The 22,398-nt window shown below is 36.8% G+C and overlaps 1 pseudogene; it reads right to left on the bottom strand.

Moving 5' to 3' along the window:
* Positions 1-14,414: 14,414 nt before the first annotated feature.
* LOC149266289 (developmentally-regulated G protein 2 pseudogene) lies at positions 14,415-15,800 on the bottom strand (annotated as a pseudogene).
* Positions 15,801-22,398: the final 6,598 nt, after the last annotated feature.

Genomic DNA, 22,398 nt, shown 5'->3' with positions numbered 1-22,398 from the left:
TGATATGAATTATCATTATGTGGTTTTATCATGGATAGTCTAGATGTGAATACGAATTCATGTTTTATTCTCTAAATGTTATGATTTGGGTATGACTTAAGTCTAGAATATTTGAGAAGTTTTTAAGATAGTATTTGTAGATCTATACGTTGGTTCACTTTGGTAAAAGCGCATATACACGCTGGTCAGTCACATCCAAGTAATGTATACATTATGAAATATGATATTTGAAGTTGCAGTTGGATCTGGTTGTTGTTGCAGAGTTTTGAGTTTTGCTTTGTGTTCTGGTGATAATGTTTTGAAAGTTCAGATTTATTGATTATGATCTGCTTCAGTGATGATGGGTTGTCAGTGATTGATTGATTTAGCTGTGGTTGATTCATAGATAGATGATTGAGTTTCAATGATTGGTTCATACAGATGTATTTGATGGTTGTATTCCAGTTTTGATTGATTTTGAGCTTCAATGTTGTTGATGGGTCTAGTATGAAAATTTGATGAAACAAGGCCTTCAGATTGTGGTGTTGTGTTCGAGGAGTATCCAGTTTGAAAATTTATGAAACGTGGTCCCTGGAGGAAAAAAGAAGGTCATAGCCTTTTGTAGGCTAGTGCCTACATACTGGTTGGAGCCTTCTGTAGGCTGGCGCCTACGTACTAGTAAATGGATCCTCTAGTACAAGAGCCAGGGGGTTGGAGCTCTCTTCTAGTAGCATCTGGAAAACAAGTGAAGGTTGGAGTCTTCTGTAGGTTGGCACCTATGTACTAGTAAACGGATCGGCTAGTACAAGATCTAGGGGGTTGTAGCTCCCTTCCAGTAGCAGCTGGAAAATGAGAGAAGGTTGTAACCTTCTGCATGTGGGTGCCTGTGTATTGGTATGAGTCTACACCAGTACAAGATTGTAAACAGGTTTTTCTTGTATTAAAAGAAGACAATAGCAGGTGGTTTTTATCCCGCATTGGGTTTCTACCTTAAATCTTGGTGCTCATGTGTGTTGCTTATGTGTGATGATTTATTATGTTATTACTGTACATGGTTACTTTTTATAGGGTTAATGAAGTACTGATGCATTGATTAAAGATAAACATATGATGAATTAACTGAATCATAAGTTTGATAGATATACACTGGTTGCTTTAAAGACAGTTGCGTGTACACACGAGTTACCTTCATTGAAGTAGCATATATAAATTTGAGTATGAAATGAAAAAGTTATTGATTTGATAATACTGGTTCACCCCCCCTCTTAGTATTATTTCTAACAATTTGTATCGAAGCAGGTCCTTTGGCAGAAGCTTAATCGCGTGAAGGAGATCCATAGAAACAATCGGAAAGAAGCTAAAGAAGAAAGCGCCTCAAAAAAAGAAGACATCTCAAAGGAACAACGACAGCAGGAGAGATAATTGGCCATCAAGTGGAAGAAAGTATTCATATTCAGAACAAGAAAAAGAAGTATCAGGTACAAATTTTTGGTCTTCTGGTGATACTTTTCTCTGTTCATGCAATGTTGAAGATATTGAAAGTGACAGTGAAAGAAATATAGAGGCGGAAGTTAAAAGACTCATAGATGAAGTTAGAGATCAACAAGATCTCTTTAACAAAAGGGAGTGTGCCTTCAAAGAGGAAACTACCAGGTTAAAATCTTAGCTAGAAGAAGGAAACAAGGTAAGGAAGCAATACAAGGAAAAGGAAGATCAATGTCAAAAGCTACAGGATGAAGTGACATCATAAAGAAATGAAGTAAATGAAAATAATACAACAATCAAGAGACTTAAAGATAGATCCACTTACTATGAAAATCTTGAAGCTAAGATCCTCTCTGTACAAGAAGATATTGAACATAAGAAGAATGGAGAAATACCTCAAGCAGATGAAGAACAAGAAAAGGAGATTCTCAAATTAAGGCAACAAGTGGAAGACGGACGAAATGTTGAAGAAACCATGAAGAATCAATATTTGGAAAAGGAAGAGAAATATAAGGCTGAGGTAAATATCTTAAAAGGTAAATTAGAAGAAAAGGATAAACTGTTACGATTTCAAGATAGTACTAAGATTTTGGATAATATTCTTAGTATTCAAAGGTCTCCTACCATCAAAACTGGTCTTGGTTTTCATGAAACTGTTGAAGGTGGATCTAGCTCACAAGATGAGGTAAGGAACTCTAATGCAAAATATGAACTGCTCAATAAGGAGATAAGAGGTCAACCCCATCAACAACCAAGGAAAGAAAGTCTTCAAAGAAAATCATTTACTCCTAACTATGGAAGTGATAGTCAGTTATTTCCTCTGATGAATAATGTTGAATGTTTTATATGTCATAATTTTGGACATGTTGCAGCGAGATGTAAAAGTAGAATGGTTCAAGACCATCTCACAAAAAGATTGTCAACTTCCAGGTACTTTAAAGGATATTGGTTTTCTTGCAATATGTTTGGTCACAAAGCCATTGACTGCTATAGAAGGAATATGAAACATATAAGATGTTATGCATGTAACAAGTTTGGGCACATAGCAAAAGAATGCAGGAGAAAATTTCGGCCAACATACCAAAAGGAGAAAACATCATCACACTCGAAGATATGGAAGAAGAAGGAAGTACAGTTAGAAAGATGTGGCATAGCACAGTATACATACATAATAGACTCAAGGGGAGCTGAAAGTGTGAAACTTCAGTATTTCAATTCTCATACGCAGTTATCATGAAGACAAGTCATGTATATAGGCGCGTTTGAAGCTGCACAATCGCATATATGGGGTTTTGAGGAAAAAGCAGTGGGAAAAACTGAGGAAAAGGGGTCTGATATGCTTCAGTCAATTATCTGCTCTCTTTGATGATGGTTACAATCTGTTGATGATTTGTGGAAATGTGTTGGTCCTCATAAGTTGTTAAAAAGTTGATGTATATCTTATTGATGATGATGCCTTGATAATTCTTACTGATATTTGCAATGATCAGATCTAACAATGAACAATTGGCACAGGTTCAGGGAGAGCATATGTTTCTAATAATGAATTGTTGGCATTATATTAAAAGACCTTAGTACATGAAGATGCTTATATTTCTTTATCCACATAGGTGTTCGATTCAGATGACTCTTATGATGATGTACATATATAGGTTGTTGAGCTTGATGCTGCTAACAGATGCTGATGGTGTAGTTCATATATGGTGTATGATAGTTGCTGATGACTATCATGGTCTTCTTTAGATTGTTGGTCCTTGTTATAAATGTCATGTATATCATTTGATATAAAGGTCATGAAAAGACCTAATTTGTAACCCCACTATGCATGGGAAGGATGATGTAATAATTTCTATTTCAATCATGTATTAAACATTTAGTATATCCCCACTTGGTTGGGTGGATGAGTCAAAATTGGTGTAACCCCACTTGGTTGGGAGATTGATGTATGTATGAGTCATTGGTGATAGGAATGTCATACTCACTTCGTTGAGCTATTGAGTCAAGTTATTCTTTTGAAAAATAATTTTTTTTGTAGACTCTGCATGTGCTCAGAAGGAGCATGGATGGTTTAGTACATCTCTTCATGTACAAAGGGGATCTTAATCAGAGAATTCAACATGTACTCAGGGGGATCAAGGACAACATAATGTATATCAAAGGGGGAGAATATCTTCGTCCGCCCTTTGCCCTTGATGTCAAAGGGGGAGAGTGTCTTGGTGTTGTTGTTGCCATCAAGTCCAAAAGGGGAGATTGTTGGCATTATGATACAAGTGTTGTCCTTGATGGAAACTCACTCAGATGACAGTTCACAGTGCAACAGGTTAACAACAAAGGATTACATATCAGACTCCAGAGATTGAAGAAAGAGAGTGGTTTAAGAAGTATACGCTGGTTCACTTTGTCCAAGCAGCGTATACATGTGGGTTAATAGAACAAAAGGAACGTATACATATACATGCACTACCACAAGAGGGAAAGCATGTACATGTTTGAAAAGCCAAGGTTTTGGTCTGAGATATTTGGTTCAAGGTATTTTGGTCCAAGGTATTTGGTCCGAGGTATTGACCCTAGGTATTTGGTCGAAGGTATTGGTCCTAAGTGGTTTTGGTCCAAGGTATTGAGAAAGGCCTAAAACTATATAAGGAGGAGAAAATCATTAGGCCAGGCGTGCAAGTATTGAATATCTTATGAAGTGTTAGATCAAATATGCAGGTTATGGGTTTCTGATGTTTTACTTGATCTGAACTAAGGATGCACCTATATGGTTGATGATGGATGATGGATCGGGATCTTAAGGCCTGAAATGAATTATCATTATGTGGTTTGATCATGGATAGTCTAGATCTAAATACTAATGCATGTTTTATTCTGTAAATGTTACGATCTGTGTATGACTGAAGTCTGGAATACCTGAGAAGTTTTTAAGATAGTATTTGCAAATCTATATACTCATTCAATTTGGTAAAAGCGTGTATACATGTTAGTCACTCACATCAAAGCAATGTCTACATTATGAAATATGATATTTGAAGTTGCAGTTGGATCTGGTTGTTGTTGCAGAGTTCTGGGTTCTGCTTTGTGTTCTGGTGACAGTGTTCTAAAAGTTTAGATTGATTAATAGTGATCTGCTTCGATGATGATAGGTTGTCAATGATTGATTGATTCAGTTGTGGTTAGTTCAAATATTGATGATTGAGTTTCAGTGATTGGTTGATACAGATGTATTTGATGGTTGTATTGTAGTTGTGATTTATTTTGAGCTTCAATGTTGTTGATGGGTCTAGTATGAAAATTTGATGAAACAAGGCCTTCAGATTGTGGTGTTGTGTTCCAGGATTATCCAGTCTGAAAATTTATGAAACATGGTCCCTGGAGGAAGAGAGAAGGTCGTAGCCTTCTGTAGGCCAGTGCCTACATATTGGTAAACATATTTGCCAGTATAAGAGCTAGGGGGTTGGAGCTCCCTTCCAGCAGCAGCTAGAAAACAAGTGAAGGTTGGAGCCTTTTGTAGGCTAGCACCTACGTACTAGTAAATGGATTGGCTAGTACAAGAGCCAGGGGGTTGGAGCTCCCTTCCAGTAGGAGGTGGAAAACGAGTGAAGGTTGGAGCCTTATGTAGGTTGGCTCCTATGTACTAGTAAATGGATAAGCTAGTACAAGAGCTAGGGGGTTGTAGCTCCCTTCCAATAGCAGCTGGAAACGAGAGAAGGTTATAGACTTCTGCAGGTGGGTTCCTGCGTATTGGTATGAGTCTACACCAGTACAAGATTGTAAACAGGTTTTTATTATATTAAAAGAAGACAACAGCAGGTGGTTTTTGTCCTGCATTGGGTTTCCACCTTAAATCTTGGTGTTCATGTGTGTTTCTTATGTGTGATGATTTATTCTGTTATTGCTACACATGGATACTGTTTATATGGTCAATGAAGTATTGATGCACTCATTAAAGATCAACATATGATGAATTAATTGAATCATAAGTTTGATGGATATACACTGGTTGCTCTAAAGACAGTTGCGTGTACATGCGAGTTACCTTCATTAAAGTAGCGTATATAAATATGAGTATGAAATGAAAAATTTATTGATTTGATAATACTGATTCAACCCCCCTCTCAGTATTATCTCCAACAATAACCACATGCATAGTGTGTTATGGGTGTGCTTGGGGAGTAAACCTAGTGAGAAATAATTCCAGCTCAAGGATTGATCACCTGGGGTGGTTGGTAGGCTCCTGGGTGATCTATAGTCTCTGATGGATGTCAATTTACTTCCATTTTGTAGGCCCCACTACAATAGCTAGAACTTGGAGGTCGGGTCATATCATAGTGACACTCAACTCATGTTTACCCTATATGGCTTGTAAAAGTGGGTAAATGTGGGAGGGGTAGTTACAAATCGGTATCAGAGTGGGTTTTGTTCTCTTTGGATGATATTTGATACCACAAGGTGGTATAAGAGATTCTAGGTCCTAACACTTATAATGGATGGGATAAATGCATATGGTTATGCATGCATCTTAATTGTATATGTGTCTACTATTCATGCCCTGTAATGGTTATGGTTAATATACATTGTAGTGGTAACTATTGTAGTTTTGTGTTCTCATGCCTCATGTTGATATGTTGATGTCATTATGTATTTATATCGTGCTAATCTGGACTGACTTGTGCAAGTGTGATAGCCTCCCCTGAAACACACTAGGTATGATTTTGGTTATCTATATATTTGTTTTATCTAACATGACATGTTTGCAGGAGACAGAAGATCAAATATGAAGAGAAAAATGGTGGACTAGAGTTCACACATTAGAGTAAATTTCATGCTAAAAGTGGCCTCCTAACGAAAAATAATAAAATAATAAAATACTAGTTATGAATTTTGGAGGGAAAATAAGAAAACTACTTTTTTTATTGTACTTTTAGCTTATCTCCTTATAGGTTTACTCAAATTTAATTTGTAGACACTCGTTGGATGTGGAATTAAATTATGCATTAAATGAGTACCCATTATACATACTTTGGAGAAGACCCACACTGATAAAATTTGAGGATACATTAAAAAAATCTCTTGAACACGTTTTTTTTAATGTATCTTCAATTTTTGTCAATGTGGGCATTCTAAAAAGTATGAATTATGGCTACTCGTTGGATGCATAGTTTAATTCTACACCCAATGAGTGTCTATACTTGAAATTTGAGTAAACCTATAATGAGATAAGCCAAAAATTCAATTAAAAAAAGTAGTTTTTATTTTTCCTCCAAAATATTTACATGTACCTCTTTTTAAATTTAAGGTATTTTGATTAGTTTACATATTATGTACATGAAAATTTCATGGTAACTTTTAGGATAAAATTTCCTCTAATGTGACTCCCCTTATAGACATGATGTGAATTCTATGGAATGGAAAGGTCACTTAGGCAACAAGGAGAAGAGTACTCTCCTGATTTAGTAGATACACTGAGAAGTTTGAAGGGGGAAATTAGAAGTTGCAAAGCAGACAATAACAAGCCTATTGAGGCACAGTAAAGGCTTACTAGAGGTCAGGAAAATAATGTAGAAGTTAATGTAGTCATCCTTTAGAAGCTTTCAAATTTGTAGAAGCATGGAGAATTGGGCATCAACAAGGAAAATAAGAAAATACAAATGGGGAATATGACAGCGGGTCTCATAGAGGAAATTGATTGGAGAGGGATGACACAATGAGAAGTGGCAGATCTATTGGTACACCTAATAGGCGAGATAACACTCATGCATTTTATTCTAGCTTCAGTTTTGAGAGGCATCATTAGCATTACTTCCAACATCCTTATAGGAGGAGTGAGAAGTATTATCTGTCAAAGGAGTTCAAGAAATCCAAGCCTCATACTTTTGATGGAGATATGAAGAAATCATAAGATGCAGAAGCATATGTGCTTGGGATGAATACTTTCTTTAGATTGTATGATTATTTAGAGAATATGAAAGCCAAGATAGTTATTTTCAGTCTCAAGGGAAAATCAGATATCTAGTGGGAAGATGTGAATTATGTGAGAGGCACCAAGGTAGAGGATCTGAATTGGAATGAATTTAAAATACACTCCAAGAATAAATACTTGTATGAGACATATATGATAGAAAGGCCAAGGAATTATGTGAGTTTAAGATGGATTCTATGATAGATGAAGAGTACATGACTAAGTTTTTGGAGCTATCGAGGTATGTTCCCTAACTCAGGGATGAGAAGACAAATGTCCAAAGGTTCATAAGTGGATTTCCTTTAGGATTTAAAGATCATATTGAGTATGATGAGCCTCGGTCATTGGAGTAAGTCATTGGGAAGCTGAAGCATTGTTATGAGAAGTTTAAGCACAACTTTGAGCCTAAGAGGGATAGGAAAGCTAGTGACAAGACTAAAGAAAAGTGGGATAAGAAGTGAGGAAGAGCTTAGGATGTAGGTGAAAAGGAAAACATAACACCTTATAGTAAGTTCAATGAAGTTGACATAGGACATGGATTTTAGCTTGAGGAGTAGAATAAGGGTAATGACAAGAAGCCTTTGAGGTGTTGGACTTGTGGTGGAGATCATCGTAGGAGTGAGTGTCCATCACAGCAGGGTGGAAAGCCTCAGATTTATAGTGCTTAGGAGACATAGACACTTGGGGATGTTGGTTAGAGCATTCCTCAAATCTATACAACACTTGATAACATGTAGGCATATCACTAGGCATCCATTATTGATATCGGAGGTAAGATTTGTGATTGAATTTTTTCCATTTTGATTGATGTTAGATCTAAGTATAGTTATGTTAGTCCTGACCTGATGGATAAGTGTGGTTTGAGTAAAGATTTGGATGAAGAATCTTGGTTGGTGCGGTTGACTACAATGACCAAGAGAAGAGTTCATCATTGGGTGAGATCTTGTGCATTTGAGCTAAATGGTATGTCTATAGCAACACATCTAAATGTGCCTCATTTGGGTTCATATAGTATGATTTTTGGCATGGATTAGTTGTTCATTCACAAGACTAAATTGGAATGTTATGATAAGACTATTGAGTACCTGGATGATGATGGGCAAAGGAGAATTTTGTAGGGAAAGGAGAATCATATATTAGAGAGAATGGTTACAACTATGCAGGAAAAGCTCAGTTGCTAGAAGGGATGTGTATTGTTTGCAGTTCATATTTCCAACTGAAAGGATGTTGAGGGTGGGGAAGCCATAAAGAGGTATCTTATTTTGCAGCAGTTTCAAGATGTGTTTCCTACAAAGATTCAAGAGTTTCTTCCTCATAGAGAGGTGGAATTTTCTATTGCGTTTATTCCAGGAGAAACACCAACATCTAAGGAACCATACAAGGTGAGTACTCTAGAGTTGGTGGAATTGCATTTGTAGTTTAAGAAGATGCTTGATATGGGATACATAAGGATTCCCCATTAGCAATTTTTTACTAGTGATGGATTCCCCATCCATGCATTCTTCAGGGTCACTTCATTCTTCTTCTACTATGTGAACCACCAGAGATTCTTTGGGCACGAAGAAATGATAATTATTATTTTGATGAAGGGTGCAATATCTTTTTTGTACATCAACACACAAGTTGTTCGCTGCATAGAACTTGTAAGAAAGTTCTAGAAAAAGCACATCTGTAAGGTCTTCTTGATATTTTTGCAACACCATATCAAATTCTTTCATTCACTCAATACAAGGCCCAATCAACAAATCCACATCACTACAACCTTCAACATTTTGCACACAAAATCTTCCCCCTCTTTTCTAATACTCTTTTGAAGCATTTGAAAGTTTTCTTCATTAAAAATTCCACAATCCTCTTGATCATCATGACGAAGATCAGTCATGGCTTCTTCATTCCAGACTGCATTTTTTTTAGCAATGGCTTCATCTGGGCTTACTTTGAAGGGCTAAGATGACCATTTTTCTGCCAAACCCTCAAAAGGTGATCCTTCTCCAAAAATGGAAGGGTACAAGCGCTTTTGGCTTAGTCTCTGGCCTCTAAAGGCCTTCTCAACCATGTTAAATATTCAAGCAATCTTCAAATATATCATCCAATGGACCCTAACCTCCCTCAAATGTGGGCAAGTGGGCTCCACAGTGCATGCTTCAGCTCCAAGTCATTATGTAAGTGGAAAGAAAGGGTTCCAAGTGGACTACCCAGAGGCTTTAATAAAGTATATCAATGGGTGAAAATTCGCCAAAAGGAGCCTAAAATAAACTCAAAATAAACATGTGGCCTCTGACCATCAATATACAAGTGTGAGGCTTGCATGATGTGCCAATCCTCAAATTGAAGGGGGGGTCAAGTACCACTTCCAAATCACCTCAATATGAATGTTTTAATACTCGTGATGATTGATCCTTTAGAGGTGAATAAGACCTTCGCAAATAAAACTATCTAATCATTCTCTCAAGTTGTAGGCTCAAATTATATCAACATATACATAATATGGTATCCCTTCCCTAAGTTTTAAGGGTTGGTTGTAACACCCTGAATTCTAGGCCATGGATGTCATACTAGAACATAAACAATGGTGTACTAGTGGAAAACATAACATCCTTGGAACCTTATGGAACCCATCATTTTTCCTAGCATTCTGATGGGTAACAATGAGAACATTAACCTATATTACATGTGACAACACCTAAGACCAAGCATTATTTCCTTGGAGCCTAAGTTAGGAGTATTTGATGTTTCAAGGAATTGGTAACTTCATGAATTGACCTTCATAGTCACGTGAGATGATATATAGGTAATATTAATTCCACAATATAGGATTGTGGCTATATGATAGGCCACATTCCCACTAATGTAATTCTCCTTGAAGAATATGGTGATGCTTGTTGAAGAAAGTGTAACTAGGTTTGGTCTTCATAATGACATGATCTTTTTAAATGATGAAATAAAAGAAATAAAATTATTTTTGTATGCCTCGTTGCATGGATTTCATGGGCAAGAGATTTACTTTTTAGTGGTTCCCATTGAGAGCGTTAGGATTTATTTTAAGTCCAAGAATCAATGTAATGCTCTTCTTAATCCTATGTATAATGTATACACATCTATAGAAAAGTATAGAAGCTCTCCAAAGACAAACACAATCCCTCTTGATGAAGTCGGCCTCTAAACAATGTAAAAAGCAGTCATGTCAGCTCAAATAAGGAGAAACAATAGTTCATACTCTCATGTCGGCTTATATGCATGACTAACCACTATAAATAGGCATGTAAGATCCACATTATAGGAACATACAATTCATACATATATGCAACTTCATATGAGGTTCAATATCTCAGATGCCTCTGAAATCTCAAAGAAAATTACAATGAGTATAGTCTAGAGAACTTGGATACTTTTGATGCTTCGGAGGGAAGTTATAGGATGGATTTCATTTTTCTATCCACTATATTATCAGCTTCCTTAGTGTCTTGATAGATTTTCGATATCCTCCCAGTCTCGGTGATCACAATCATCACTAAAGCAACATTACAGTCTCGGCATACTTATGAAGAGGAGGCTCTTGAAGTGACACTCTTTGTCTCAGCATACTCTCAAGATACAGTCGCAGTCTCGACATAATTATGATGAGAAGGATTCCAGTGATCTCATAGAAATGAACTCTATCTCATTAACATAGTCATGACATCGTCATAGTGATCTCAGTCATAATAAAGATGTAGTTTCAAGGTCGTGATCCTAATGAAGATCTCGTTGGTGTAGCAATGATCTCAGTGTAGCAAAGTGAAATTATGGTGAAATAGTCATGATCTCGGTGGATCTAAGTGCAACTCTCATTTATGTATATGGAGATATCGTTGTTATGTTGAAGACCTCGGTGAAGATACAACAATGGTGTTATAGTAGTAATGAATATCGCGGTGGTGCAATAGTGATGGCCTCAGTGTTGTAGCAGTGATGATGATATCAACAATGATGAAGATGAGGATTAGTGTCTTGGTATTGGAGTGGCTAAATAGTTCAAGGGTTATGGTCTTGGTATTCGTCAATTGGAATCTTTATAAGAATAATTTTGTGTGTGTTTTCCTCTGAAGAAGTGAGAGGTTTCGGCCCTCGGAGAAAGCCAATATCTTCTCTTCTTGTCTCCTTGTTTTGGTATCTATTTGATGAACTAAGAAGACACACTCTAATAATAACAAGAAAATATTGTGCTAATAATAAAAGTTAAAAATACCTCACAAATATTTATCATGGTTAGAAGAATCTTATTAACCTAATTTTCCTAGATTCTTCAGCATGGATTCAGAGTTAAGGTTTTGAAGTTAAAGGAAGGGTAGAAAAAAGACATTCAAGGATCAAGCTTCAAGAAGGATATAAAAGTAGGTTGAAGGATATCAAATAAAAGTGATCAAGATCTACGTTTAAGGATCAAGCCCTAGATTAAATATCCAGTCTACAATAGCAAGATCTTTTGTCTCCATAGTGATCACCAAAATGCCACCAAGGCTCTCATCAAGATGTCTACAAAGAAATATAGCTCAAAGTACCTCAAAAAGAAATATCACATCATCTTGGAAAAGGATAAAAACCTAGAAGTAGTTCTGATCTTCACTACAAAAGAAGGAAAATCATATTGAAGGCAAGAAGGAATTGTCATCTTCAAGGTTATAAAAACAAGCAAGGAGCATCACCTTTCCCTAGAAGAAGATCATCTGAAGAAGCAGTAAATCATCCTCATTAAAGGGAGCAACCTTTTTCTATTTAAGGAAGGTTTTTTCATCAGAAAGAAGATCATCCAAGAGGAAGGTCTAATACATCTTCTTCAACCATCATCAAAGTGATCAAGTATAAGAGATCATTTTCACTTGTCAAGCAAGTACTTTTCATTCTTTAATCAATTTGGTCAAATGACTTTGTAGTTGCAAGGATATCTATAAGTTTGATGGTTCATCAAAGGTCCTTGCATGGAATAAGGAGGATTGTCATAATCCTCATATATAAGAGAAGTCAATGAACATATCAAGGTCTCCTTTGAATTCATGGGAGGGAACTCTTAAGGTCCTCTCCTCCCTATGTAGCAAGAAAGGAGACATAAAAGATATATATGAAATTATAGAAGATATACTCTCTGAAATACAGTGAAGAAGGTCATATCACTTAGACCTGATTGAAGGTATCAAATAATGAAGGAATGTCTTCATGAGATCTCAATCGGGAGATATGGGAGAGATGATAAGAAGATAATCATCATTAAATAATAATCAATGGAACAAATGTCCATGAACAATAAGGTTGCCTCATTCAACAACTTGTTGTCTCTGTTAGCGCTTGAGATTTCACCCTAGGCTGAGGAAGGTAAACCTTCAAGGCTACATCAAACCATTTCACCTCGTAGCTAGCCCTACGAGGTATGAGAAGGCTCTCTCGGGTCAGATTTGATAGATCTTATAATATAATTAGGCTGACCAAATAGAAATAAAGATTTTAGGCTAGTAAATTGATAGGGGGTTTGGATTTAATGATTTTTGGGGTTTTTTAATGGAATGACGGGGCTTTTCTGGGCTGCATGGGTAAAATCATAGCTTCAAACAGAGAAATATGATGACTACACAGGTTATCAACTGAGGCAAGGTAGGCATGCAATTTAACACCAAATTTGGTTTCAAATGGGATGGCAAGACTGGTGAGGAGCTAAGGAGGGCAGACAATAACTCTGAATCCTCCTTAAACAGTAGAAAACATCGAATGCGAACAAACTTATAGGAGGAGCATATAATACTATGAATTCCTACCTAATCACTTCATTTTTTCAGCTTGAAAGGGTCATGAAATGAAATGGAACATAACTGATTACATATGAGACAAAGGGAAAAACTTATGCTAAATCAACATACCACATGAATCTCAGCAAACAGAGCTGTGAAATTCCATTAAATTCTCTGTCATAAAATTGTACAATAAAAAGCTCTCTGCTTCTCCAGCAGCTCCCAGCGCTCAGAAAAAAACTCTCCCTCCTTCCCTCTCTCTCACTTTTACAAATGAATTTTTAATACAATAAGTACCTCTGCTGCCCAAAACAGGGGCGCCGTTTTTCTCACATTACCAAAAATGAAATAAAAACCAGCTGGGGGAAAACAGATCGACCCCAAGACCCGGCATTTATTTTATCATTATTAATAAAAATAAACTAAAAAAAACAAAAACAATAACCACTAAGCGCTGCTGAAGATGGAATCACATATCCTTTTCACAAGTGCGTTCACAAGTGTCGATCTGAAGATATGGGCAATCTAATGGTGTGCAACTGCTTCCCAAATCTGGAGATTCGCTCTGCTGTTTTACTAAAATACGTGTCAAACTGCCACATAACCAAAGGCGCACATATCGCAATGACTGCCACCTAAGAAATGACCTCTGTATCGGTTGGAGTTGAGAGAACTCTGCGGCAATTTGTAATTGGCACTGAGGAGAGCAACGCAGAAAAGCATGTGCCAAGAGGTATCTGGCAATCTGTCCTGCACGCAGAAACAACTTAGTGAAGCCAACTTGATACATCTCAGCTGAGATATTAAATCGATGTAGAATTGCGATACAGACACTAAGTTTGTCTTGATCTGCAACACTTTGTAACAGAAGAAATCCATATCTTTTTGCAAACTGCTCATGTGACATTCGAGTTGGATAGCCAGATCTAGATATGCGCACAACTTCCGAGGTGTATGTAATACAGAACTGCGCAAGTCTCCATAGCTTTTCGCACTGCTATTTCCTCTCGAAGCTTTGCCAATTTTTCTCTCTTTGCAACCTGATCAGTAAGATTCATCCAAAATTGTGGCTTTTCATTGTAGTATTTGAAAGCACGTTCCAAAGCCCCATTTAAGGATCCTTCATCTATGTTTTGTGTATATGGTTACATAAATCTTCCACTGTACAACCACCTCTGTCCGTAGACAGGACAAAAGGTTCAGCAAAATTAGGTTGCTGCCCCTGAGGTTTGGTGTAGACTCTTACTAACCCCATTTCATCCCACATTTCTTGCAAGTAACCGATCAAGATTGAGCTTCAAATTGCAACTAATGACAATAGAATTTGGCTGCCGGAATAGCTGGTCAACATCATCAATACCAACAACATCAATTTTATTATAAACATAAACACATTTGATATATTTCCGGTTCCCTTCAATGACATCGATGAGATCATCAACAGTGGCATCTTCCCTGAATAATACCTCAGCATTGTGGATCTTGTACTCATGTAATATTTGATAACAAAGTTTTTCGTCAACATGTGTTAATGCCATTGTGCTGTTGAAGGAAATGCTACCAGTCTTTTTCCTCTTGAAATATATCTGAGGAGGCCTCTTGTTTAAGCGCAAGCCCACTGCTTCCAATTCCCTTGTTAAAATTTGTCGATGACCCTCACTTTTAGATGCATCAAGAACCATTAACACTAGATCTGAAGACTTTGCAACCGCAATCACCTGTCGACCACGACCCTTGCCTTCAGAAGCACCTTCAATGATTCCAGGAAGATCAAGAAGTTGTATCTTAGCATCATTGTAGTGTATGACACCAGGAATACAAGTAAGTGTTGTGAACCCATATGATGCTGCTTCTGAGAGAGTTCCAGTGAGTAAAGTAAGAAGTGTTGATTTCCCCACACTCGAGAATCCTATCAGAGCAACACGACCATGACCATATTTTGTGACTTCGAAACCATCACCAGCACCACTAGAACCCTTCGGTGGCTCCAATAGCTGTGTCCTCAGCTTCGCTATCTTAGCTTTAAGCTGCCCGAGATGGTATTCTGTAGCTTTATTCTTTTGTGTCCGTGCCATCTCGAATTCTATCTCCTTTATCTTCTCTATGATACCCATTGTGCCTGATCTTTCCTGTTCAGACTAAGAAGCTGAAAATTCAGAGATCCCAGTGTACAATACGCATATCCTCTGTCTTTAACGCCAATATTGAGCCCATCTATGAATTGTCTCCACCATTTGGGGGAATAAGGCGCTGACACTCTCGTTGATAAGGGTCTGGAAGAACTGTATTGCATCCTCATCATCCAAATCCAAACGGAACTTTTCTTGAAGCTTAAGAATCCCTTTCTCCGGATCAGATGCAATAGCAGGAATGCTTGCTCCAGCCATTAAATGGAACAAATTCAGGATGAGGTTACTGGATTTTCTCAGGATGTTGTAGGCCTCGCAGCAATAAGATTTGAATCTCCCATAGTATTGGCTTTCTGCTCCACCCATTGCTTCTACCATTTCCTTGCACAGTTTCATTGGTGGTGGAAACGGTTTAGGATCTTTACCCAGAATGTAGCCAAAGTCAACATGAAAGAGTCTTCCATCATCCCTCAAAAGAAGATTATCAAGATGCCTTCAACCGCTGATACGAAATTAAACTATGATAAAGAACTCACATACCACCCTCAGAAATGAAACTATCCAATTAGCAACCAATCAATCCAATGTCCCAATTCAAAATCTTCAGTTCAGATCATGGCAGTGACTTGGAACAAATTGGATCACAGAAATTCTAATTTAGAGCCAGCAGAACGTTGAATGCGATATGGACTATCCTTTAACACAGCTGGATGGGAGCAATCAATATGACATGATACAGCCATATTTGACCATTAACCCACCTACCAAAATCTAATGTGCACACCAATATAATAAATATCAGCATCCACAGCACAACCATACAATACCCACCACAGTCCCGTCAAAATAAATAGCCTTAGCTCCCCAGATCTCAACCCAACTTCGCCCAAATATTGCAGAACTTTGTAAATAGCTGCAGTCCTGTAAAATTAGGGCGCATTTGAATTCAATGTTGGCTTGGAGGTTTTATCCCACTAACTTGAACACATGCGCATGTCAGATTTGGAACCCAAGAAGCCGACCCAACAATATTACATGAAATGTTTACAGTTTCAATTCGGTCATCACCTTTGCTGTGGTTTCCAACAAACTCGGATATATTATGTTGACCATGGTATCTAAGATCTTGCTAGGATGAAGAACCACCAGAAACAATACTTTCGTTATTTCTCAGAGTAAAGTGTAAGCAAGGCGCTTCAAAACTAAGGCCTTTGCAGCACTGTGAGAAATTGAACTGGATTTAATGGAGGCCTTTCAAGAGAGGATAACAACAAGAAGGGCAGCATAATATACAGAAATAAATTGCCAGACTTTGGTTGCTGATAATGTCAAATTGCGTTTGCAGAGATAGGAGTTTGAAGTTTGCTGCTGCCTTAAGAAGAGCTGGAGATAAATTACACAAATTTAAACAACACATTAATGATTTCTTCTTCAAAACCCCGTTTTGAAGAAGAATCTATCTCTGACATGAGACGGAGTCTAACAGTCTCTATGCTAGATAAAAAAAGGATAAGCTGTATGAAAAAGTGTTGAAGGTAAAATGATTGAAAAATTTGTAGAAACGAAAGGGAAGTTTGGTCCTCAAACAAGACAAAAAAATGCTATGTAAATATTATGAAAGGAATGCTCATATCGCTAGAAACATGGAGGAAGCTGAAGAAAAGAGCCAAGGAAGGAGGGAGTAGCATATCTTTACTATGATCGAGATGGTATCCCTCACAAAAGAGTCACATCATAAGCTCCTAAATATTTTAGACATGAACATGATAATAAGATGCATCATGGCATCATGGAAGCATGAAAAACAAGAGCTCGTGACATCATCATGGGAATCATGAAGAACAAAATCCATGGTAGTCAAACATTAATGATATAGCTCTTCTGAACCTCATTGGAAATGGCATGAAAGGAAGAAGTCATCTAGGACAAGGCTCATCATACATCAAGTCAAGAAAAAGGAAACATTTTCCAGATGGAAATATGCAAGATCCTCAAGATTCTCTGAAGGAATCCTCATCGAAGGGTTCACTAACCTAGAGAGGAACCAAGTGTTTCATCAGGAAATAAAACTTATGGAATTCATGGGATGATGGTATGATAGAAATGAAGAAGATCAAGGGATTAAAGATATTTTCAATGAAGGAAGCTATTGGAAGAAGCCTAGATGACCTAAGGGTAAAATGAGGCATGTATGCTTGTATTTAATATTATCAAGTCATGTCATATGGTTGCAGGTAACATTGATCACTACTTAGAATCATGATCAAAGGAAAAGGATATCCTCCTCTAAAAGGATGCAAGAAGGCATAAATCACACTAGATGAAATCAACATAATATGTCCTCATATGAAGTATGAGGTGGTTGACTACAATCAAGAAACTCTGGTTGAAATCTCCTGGGAATGGAATGTGCGAGGAAGGAATGGATTGTGAGATATGTAACCATGATGAAGGAAATAAACATCCAAAAGTCCAAGAATATTTGACTAGGAAATCTCCTGGAAATATATGAAGATTCTAATGGAAGTCTAAAAAAAAATGAAGACGCTTGATAATGGATGTCTTTGGGAGATGTGTCAACATGTATGCAGGATGTTGGTACCTACAATAAGATTTTAGGATGAATATCCATCTCGTAAGGTAATATTTGATTTAATGTTATGTTTCGATTTCTTGAATAATATCTGGATGAGTTCATGCAGGGATACTGGAACAAGAGTTATAAGTACAAGTACAAGTAGAATTCATGTGGTGGATGGAAATTCCTAAAAGAAACATGATGAGGAAGAAGTATCCATATGATGAAGGTTCCAGATATGTATCAATAAGGCCACTTTCCATGAAGAATGGAATGACATGATGAACCAATAAGGAAAGTGATGGATGGATAATTCCCTAAAAGGAAGAAGATCAACTGAATTTAATGACATCAAGGAAAGAAATTGATCAAGTAGTTGAAGGACCCTTGAAGAAGAATCTAATAATGAAAAGGAGAGTCCCTAGTTAAGAGGGAGCTCTGACAAGTACCTAATTGAGAAGGAACTTGGACAACTTTAAGGACAGAGGGAACTTGGGTACATTCCTATACAGGAATGAGCATATCTTCCCTAGTTGAGAGGGAGAGATAGAAACAACATTCTTTTGTTCATTTGGAAAGAAATAATGGAGGATTGGGTAATCATCTAGCATCTGATGCTCTTTGAGAAAATGTAGGGCATCCAAGATAAGAGCAGGAAAGAGGATCGATATTATTTGAAGCCTACGAGCCCAAGATAAGAATAGTTCTAGAAAGTCATACTCAGTGAAGACCAGGTAGGTACATACCTTGAGAGACAATGATGAAGGTGTCTATAGTCATTGGTCTCGCTAACATTCTTCTCTCATACAAGCATATCTTCCCTAGTTAAGAGGGAGTGTTGAAGAAAGTGTAACTAGGTTTGGTCTTCAAAATGACATGATCTTTGTAAATGATGAAATAAAAGAAATAAAATTCTTTTGTATGCCTTGTGTTGGGAATAATAATGAGAGGGGGGGTGAATCAGTATTTACATTTCATAATCAAATTTATATACACTACTTCAGTGAAGTGAACTCGCGTGTGCATGCAACTATTATTAAGGCAACCAACGTATACCAAGTGAACTTATCATTCAGTTAATTCCTCATGTCTTGATCTTTAATCAGTGTATCAATACCTTATTAAAACAGTAACTACATGCAGTAATAATAGAATAAACCATCACACGTAAACAACACACATGAACACCAATATTTAATGTGGAAACCTAATGCGAGAGAAAAAGCACCTGCTGCTGTGTTCTTTGACTTCTTTTAATATAAAGAAAATATTTTTACAGTCTTGCACTAATGCAGACTCATACCAGTATGCAGGCACCGATCTACATAAGGCTACATCCTTCTCTTGTTCTCCACCTTCTACTGGAAGGGAGATACAACCCCCTAGCTCTTGTACTAGCCGATATGTTTACCAGTGCATAGGCTTCGGCCTACAGAAGGCTACGACCTTCTCTCTTCCTCTAGGGACCACGTTTCATAAATTTTCAGACTGGATACTCCTGGTACACAACAACACAATATGAAGGCCATGTTTCATACATACATCAATCATCCAACCAAGTGGGGATATACCAAATATTCATACATGATTGAAAATTTTCAATTATTACATCATCTTTCCCATGCATAATGGGGGTACAAATTACATCATATTTCGAAAAGGGCTCATTAATAGACTATGACAAAAAGAGCGATATGATTACATCATAGGCCTTTACATGACCTTTACAACAAATGATGTGAATATCTGAAACCATAGCTGAATTCAGCGATCGCGATGCAAATCAATGCATAAAGTTTTTGAAGGCTAATCCTCCTCGTGAACCTACCTACCTGGGCATTGTCAACAAATCATTCATCAAGGCACCTTCATCATCCAAATGAACAATGAACAAATCATATCAGTATATTGTAACCATCAATATCAAACTGAACATCCATGTCAAAAACTAATTTTGAGTCCGACCCACTGTTTTTCTATCAAAAAAACATATACGCTCCTGCAGCCACAGAAACTCAAGTATATACATGACTCTTCTTCATGAAACCCACGTATAGGAAACATTCCTCTAAAAACTAGATTTAACAGTAGGATGATGTAGAAACTACTCCCATCTTTTGTCTGAGATATTCAAATGTTTCTCTAGGAAGCAGTTTGGCAAAAATATCAACAACCTATTCTTTGGAGGGAACATACTCCAATTTAATATTTTTTTCAAGCACTTGTTCTCATAGAAAATGGTACTTAATGCATATGTGTTTAGTCTTGGAGTGCATGACAAGATTTTTCGAACTACTAATGGCACTTGTAATATCCAATAGTATGGAGATGGTTGGAGAACATGTGATTTGAATATCTTGCAATGTTTGCATCATCCAAAGTAGTTGTGTGCAGCAAGATGTAGCAGCCACATATTCTGCTTTAGCTGTAGATAAGGCAATCGAACTTTGTTTCTTGCTGAACCAAGACACTAACTGTCATCCCATATAGAATGCACCTGCACTAGTGCTTTTTCGATCATCAACATTTCCTGCCCGATCCGCATCTGTATATGAATTAAGAGTGAGATATGTATCTTTAGGATACCATAGACCAAAGCCTTGAGTTCCTTGGAGGTATTTGAATATTCTTTTTACAACCTGAAGATGTGATTCCTTTGGATTTTCTTGGAACCTTCAAAAATTCCTATTGCATGCATGCTATCTGGTTTGGTACTTGTTAGATAAAGTAGAATTCCAATCATAGATCTATATGTTGGTTGATTCACTATAGGTGATTCATCATTAGAACTGAGACTACGTCTTGTTACCATTGGAGTACATACTAGTTTAGAATCTTCCATTCCATACTTCTTCAGAATCTGCTTCTGAAAGAAAAATGCCATCTTTTGTTGGTTGTACTTGTAGACCAAGAAAATAAGTTAATTCACCAAGTAAGGGAATTTCAAATTCTTGCTGCATAACAGAGACAAAGTTCTAACTCATAGATTCTTCATTGCTACCAAAGATGATACCATCCACATAAACAACAATAATTAGCAGTTTATCATTCTCAATCTTTGTGTATAAGTTATTGTCTGCAGATCCTTTTGTGAAACCTTGTTGATGTAGATATTTGTCAAGATGATAATACCAGACCATTGGAGCTTGTTTCAATCCATATAGAGCCTTTTTGAGCTTGCATACAAGTTTTGCATCATTTCCTAGAATGAATCTGTTTGGTTGTTCAATATAAACTTATTCTTCTAAATCTCCATTAAGAAATGCAGATTTTACATCCATTTCATACACTTTTAGTTTTCGAAAACTTGAAAGAGAACGAAGCATTCTTATGGCTTCAAGTCTGGAAATAGGTGAAAAAGTTTCTTCAAAGTCTATACCTTCTTGTTGAGCATACCCTTTACAAAAAATTATTGGTTTGTTTCCAATAACCTCTCCATTTTCATTCAACTTATTCTTGAATATCCATTTTGTTCCTATAACATTTTTGTCATGTGTTCTAGGAACTAATTCCCAGGTATCATTCTTTTGAATTTGGTCTAGTTATTCATCCATGGCCTTAACCCAACATTCATATTTGATATTTTCATTAACATTATGTGGTTCTATGGTAGATAATAATGCTACATAACTGGAAGTTCCTGCAAGAGTTCTTCTTTTCTGTACTCCAGACCCTGTTTCTCCTAGAATTTGAGATTCTGGATTATTCTTTTGAACATACCTAGATGGAGCCTTTTCCCTGTCAGTTGTATATTCTTCTAATGGTTCATTGGTTTCTTCATCTATATCATTTTGATTTGATACGGGAAAGCATTCACTATCTTCCTCATTGTCGTATTCCTTTGTTGATTTCATATGTTCCAGATTTCTTCATGCTTCATTAATTACTACATCAATGCATTCAAATTTTTTTTGAAGTCTCTTATTATAACATTTGTATCGTTTACTTCTAGATGAATAACCAAAAAGAATTCCTTCATCTGCACTAGGTTCAAACTTACCAAGTTTTTCATCAATCTTTTTTACGAAACATTTGCTTCCAAAAACTATGAAGTGTTTTAGAGTAGGGGCTTACCATAGCAAAGTTCATATGGAGTTTGATCACCATTTACTAGAACATTAGCTTTGTTGAGAATATTTACGGTAGTATATGCATCTTCACCCCAGAAGGTGGCAGGAGTTGCAGATTCATCAAGCATAGCTTGAGCCATTTTTTGAACTGTTATGTTCATTCTTTCCACCATGCCATTTTGTTGAGGAGTTCTAGCAATAGAGAATTGTCTTTATATTCCATGTTGTTCACAAAAATAAAAAAATTCATCTAATATGATTTCTCCTCAATCAGATCTAAGACATTTGATTTTTAGATCTGATTCATTTTCAACTAAAGCTCTGAAGGCTCTAAAGTTTTCAAATGATTCATCTTCATGCTTTAGTAAACCAATCCAACACATTCTAGAAAAATCATCAATGAATAAAATCAAGTATTCTTCTCCACGAGTGTTACAGG

Source organism: Pinus tabuliformis, chromosome 6 (genome assembly GCF_031772625.1).
Source record: "Pinus tabuliformis cultivar Carrire ecotype Pingquan chromosome 6, CPIR1, whole genome shotgun sequence".
NCBI classification, from domain to species: domain Eukaryota; kingdom Viridiplantae; phylum Streptophyta; class Pinopsida; order Pinales; family Pinaceae; genus Pinus; species Pinus tabuliformis.
Note: the sequence above shows the minus strand (reverse complement) of the source record. Positions and strands in the feature narration are given on the sequence as shown.